General features: G+C 59.4%; 1 protein-coding gene across 1 annotated transcript in view; it reads left to right on the top strand.

Moving 5' to 3' along the window:
• Positions 1-526: 526 nt before the first annotated feature.
• The window catches only part of ECE1 (endothelin converting enzyme 1), a 33425-nt gene continuing 29405 nt past the window's right edge, over positions 527-4546 (top strand). The window contains exons 1-2 of the mRNA XM_072977417.2: positions 527-706; positions 3257-3382. The gene's annotated coding sequence lies outside the window, so the exon portion shown is untranslated. The remainder of the gene's footprint in view (positions 707-3256; positions 3383-4546) is intronic.

Below are 4546 nucleotides of genomic sequence, written 5' to 3'. Positions count from 1 at the left end.
TCCCCTCCCCTCCCTCGGGAAAGCGAAGGGCGCGCTCGCGCTCGCCGCCTCCTCTCGGCTCCCCGCCGGCTCCGCTCGCCCCGGGCCGGCCAACTCGCCCGCCCGCCCGCCCGCCAGCCCCGAGGAGGAAGAGGAGGAGGAGGAGGAGGAGGCGAGGCGGCGGCTTGGGCTGCGGGACCCGGTGCGCCGCCTGCTCGCCCTCCTGCCGGCTTCCCTGCCGCCGCCCCCCCCCCGCGCTCGCTCGGCTCCCTTCCTCTTCCCTTGGCCGCCGCTCCCCCCCCCCCGGCTCTCCGCGGGTTCGCGGGCAGCCGGACCAGGGCGGTGGGGGCCAAGCCGTTCTTGGCTGGACTACAACGCCCATCGCCCCCTCACCGACTCCAAACCGTCTCTGGAGCTGCGGGGGCTCCCAAGCCCCGGTTGTCCGCAAGATAGAGACGGGAGCGCTCCGGCCCGCACGACCTCCTCGGAGACCCCGCGCCCGGGCCCCGCTTGCAGACCGACCGCCCCCGCCGGGAAGGAACGGCGCCCGTTAGTTGGGAATCGCTGCCGCCGAGCCGAGGGAGAACGCCGTTCAAACGCGGCTCCTTGACGTTTGGGGCGTTGGAACAGAGAAGGAACGACTGTAATTCGTTTTCAAAAGGAACTTCCCAGGCTCTGATCGCCCTCGGCGGGTCTTTGACGAGTCCTCCCCTCCACCCCAAAAAGCGTAAGAACCGGGCGCCTCGGGCAGTGTGTCCAGGAGGGGGCGCTGTTGGCAAAGAAATGAATTTAGGCCGTCTCCACTCCCCCCCCCGATAATTTTTTCTTCTGAGAGAGGCTGGAGGGGCTCTGGGGGATTCTGGGGGTTGTAGTCTGCCGCCCCACCCGGCCAGAAAACTTCCTTCCACTTTGCCCCCACAGAACCAAGCGTGGGGGGAAGAGGGAAAGATCTCTCTGCTGGCACATGGGATCTGCACAGGTTCCGTTCCGGTAAAGAGTTTAGGAGGGGGGGCAGTGGGTAGGGGGCTCAGTAGACAAATTTGGTCCCCCTGCATGCCCCCCCCAAGGCTTTCTATTGGGGAAGAAGGGAAGCACAAGACTGGGTCACTCTGAGCCAAACCTTCTCCAAACCCAGCATGTTCCATCTGTGACTACACTTACCATCATCCACAACCTGCATGGGCTGGTCTAGTGGATAGTTGTAGCCCAGCTGGGTTGAGAGAAGGTTGATCTGGGCAGGCCATGGGGCTGGGTCTTCCTCCCACTTTTCTAATTCACCACCTTTAAAAAAGAAACAGCGCTGGGGAATCAGACTTTTTTCTCTCTCTCTCCCAGACTTTGTAAGAACTGTAACTAGGCGTTCCTTCTCCTGCTGCTTCTGCTCCTCGTTTTATCTTGGTTTCACAGGCGCACAGGCAGGCCTCCGAAAGGTGTCAAGGAAAGGGGCATCCAACGTGGCCAGTCTGGAGTGGATGCCAACGGTTGGATCCCCAGCTATAAAAACAGGATTTCCCCGGCAGGAACAGCCCTGTCCTGTCCCTCTCCTTTTCTGTTTTCCTACCCTGGACGCAGATCAGGGAGTCCACCTCCTCTTGGCGGCCGGAGCCTCCTGCGGGGAGGGGGCTCTCGGAGCAGGGAGAGGTGAGAGGCGCCTGTGGCTCAGCCACCCCAGAAGGAAGGCCACCGTCTTTTCCCAGGCTGCAGAGGTTACTCCCCGCTGGCCCAGACTCCCCACTCCTCAGCTGTGAAGGGAAGGAGGTGGCTCCCTGGGAAAGGACTGCAGGTTACTCACGCAAGCGAGCCCAGCTGCGTGCATGCCAGGAAAGTGGAGGGTAGACAAAGTCTTCCTGTCTTTTCAGAGTTCAAGGCACAACCAAGGGATTGGGCCTGAAAAGCTGAACATGGGCTGCAACAGCCTCCGACGTCCTAGAAATCTCCCCCTCCCCATCTGCCTTTCACCAGGGCCTGGATCCAATCAGCAGCTGGTTCCTCTCCCTGCGGGCTGCACTGCCCTTCTTGGGGGAGCCCGGGCCCCTGTTTCCATCTCCACGCTGGCCTTACCTCCTCCTCCTCCTCCTCCTCCTCCTCTTTCTCTTCTCTGCCACGGGCCTAGCAGGAACAACTAAGTCCGGATGGCCACATGTGCCCTGTTGGATCGGGGGGCCAAGTTACAGGGCTTTGGAGGAAGGGGGGGGCGATGCCTCAACAATGCCCGGCCCATGGATCTCCCAGAGACAAGACGTAGATGACCGGGGTGGTGGTGGAGAAGAGTGCAGAGAAGGGCCCTGGCCCAGAGCGAGCTTCCCTCAGACCCCAAAGAGCACTGCTTGCCGTGTGGCCACTTCAGAGTATCCCATAATGATCCAGGCAGGCCAGGCGGCAGAAAGTGTGTCTGGAGAGCTGGTGTCTCCCTCTAAATCTTTCCCCGGATCCTGCTATATAGACTTCCTTGGAGGGAGTCTTGCCAAGCTCTTGTTTCTCGTGGGGCGAGTTAGACGCTTGTGCAATAAATCTGGTCGTCTTTTGGGCGGCACGCAGTTCTTTGGCCGCAGTTGTTTTCCAAAGCAGACTTGCACACATGAACTACTCTCTCTTTGCCCTTATAAATATTTTTATTGCGTCTTTCTTTAAAAACAAAATGCCAGGAGAACTTTCAGGTTTGGAAAAAGGGAAAAAAAAAACTTTGCAAAGGGCATCACAACCCAAAAGGGAAAGAACAGACAAAAGCCAGCTAGCAGGATATATAAATAAACAGGCGTGCATTCTCTCCTCTTAATAAGTTACCAGCTGCCGGTGCATGACACGGGCTAGCTCTGATCAATGTTGGTATTCTGTTTTGGAAAGAAGAGAAGAGAGAGTCTCTTTCAGCGGCCCCTGTGGGAGTCACCCAGCCACCTCGTGGGAACGGGGGTGGGGGCTTTCCCTATCTGTTCCTTGGTGTGTTTCTGGCAGCAACAGGCTCCCTTTCTCCAAGTGCAGTTTTTGCAGTGATCACCCAGGAAAGGTGAGCAAGAAAAAGCTCTCTTTAGGTCCACCAGTAAAGCTCTAGACCCCCCCGGGCTACTCGAGGCAAGCAGATGCCGTTTGGCCCTGCCCCAAAAGAGGCCGTCTGTCTGGCCTCTTTGTTAAAATCCTGCCCGAAAGGGAGCCCAGCGCCTTCCTCAGCTGGCCAAGGGCTGGCCCTGGGGTGCCGGGTGCGTGGGAGGGGGGCAGCCACCCTCCAGATCCTCTTCCCGCCCCATTACTTTGCTGTTGACCCCACTCTCCTTGCGTCCAGGTCCTGCCGAGGGACGACGATGACGGCCCCAGGATGGCTGAACGACAATCTGCGGACTGTCCGTCCTTCCTCCGCCTCTGACACGCGTGGCCTGTTGTGGCTCTGGGCTGCCTTTTGGGATTTCCGGTGAGTTGCTCCTTGCAGGCCTGCACCCGCACCTGCAGGGGAGGAAATGTGTGTCTTTCTCCCCCCCCCACCCCTCCCCCCCACCTGGAGGCGGCAGTACCCTTAAGTCCCTCCTGCGCTTATGTGGAAGGGCCCAAAGGGGTGCTAAAGAATCTGGATTGAGTGCCACCTGGTACCCAGAGAGGCCCTCCCTCCCTCCCTCCCTGTCGGGACGAGGCCCCTCAGGCAGCCCTGCTCCACAGGCCTCGTCTCTTCGCCTTGTCTCTTCGCCTTTCCGCTGCCTGTCGGACTCAATAGTTTAATCCCCGTGACAGAGCACAGTGGCTCTCCCCCCCCCCCCGCTCTGCCAGGCCTATTTTTCCGTTTGGCCTTCTTCGTGAGGAGCTGAGAGTCGAGCACCCTTCCTAATTGGCTTTGAGAGCATCCTGCTTTTGATTAGGGGAGGGGAGCGAAAGGTGGGGCCCCTGCCGGGAGGAGGAGGAGGAGGAGGAGGAGGAGGAGGGCCTGTTCCGCCTGCCTTGCTCCTAATCCAGCGTGCAAATGCCCTTCTGGGCACACGGGCTTCTCTTTTTTTGGGGGGGGGGGAAGGTCCTCCCGGTGCCTTGAGGCTCTCCAAATGGATGGGCCTAAAGCTTTCAGGGCTGGTGCCCCCCTTCCTCCACGAATTGTCTTTGGGCTTACGACCTCGCTGTGAAATGCAGCCCGCTGGATTGCTGGATTCGGCGCAGAGAGGCCGCCCGCCGGGTGGGGGTTTTGCCGCTCCTCAGTCTTCAGGGTGTCCCAAAACCCATGGCCGTTTTTTCTGCCGCTGGAGGTAAGCCCACCTCCCATCTATTTCCGGGAAGAAGACCCAGCTGTTTTCTGACAGTGGGTGGTTCTCCTGCTTTGGGAGGGGGGTCAGATGTGATGGGGGGGTTCCTGACTTTGGGTCCCCAGATGTTCTCAGGCAACCACTTCCAAAAATCCTCTCCAGCGCACCGAGTGACGAAGGCTTCTGGGAGTTTTAGTCCAAGAACATCTGGGGACGCCAGGTTTGGAATGATTGCCCCAGATGATCCTTGAGGTGCCCCCCAGCTCTTCCTTCATGATCCTAAGAGCATCAGCAGGGCAGGAAAGAAATAAGGAGACCCCTCTCCTGCTTCTGCCTGTCTCTTCCATTCCTTA

This window comes from Pogona vitticeps, chromosome 7, assembly GCF_051106095.1.
Source record: "Pogona vitticeps strain Pit_001003342236 chromosome 7, PviZW2.1, whole genome shotgun sequence".
NCBI lineage: Eukaryota > Metazoa > Chordata > Lepidosauria > Squamata > Agamidae > Pogona > Pogona vitticeps.
This window is presented reverse-complemented; position numbering and strand designations above follow the sequence as displayed.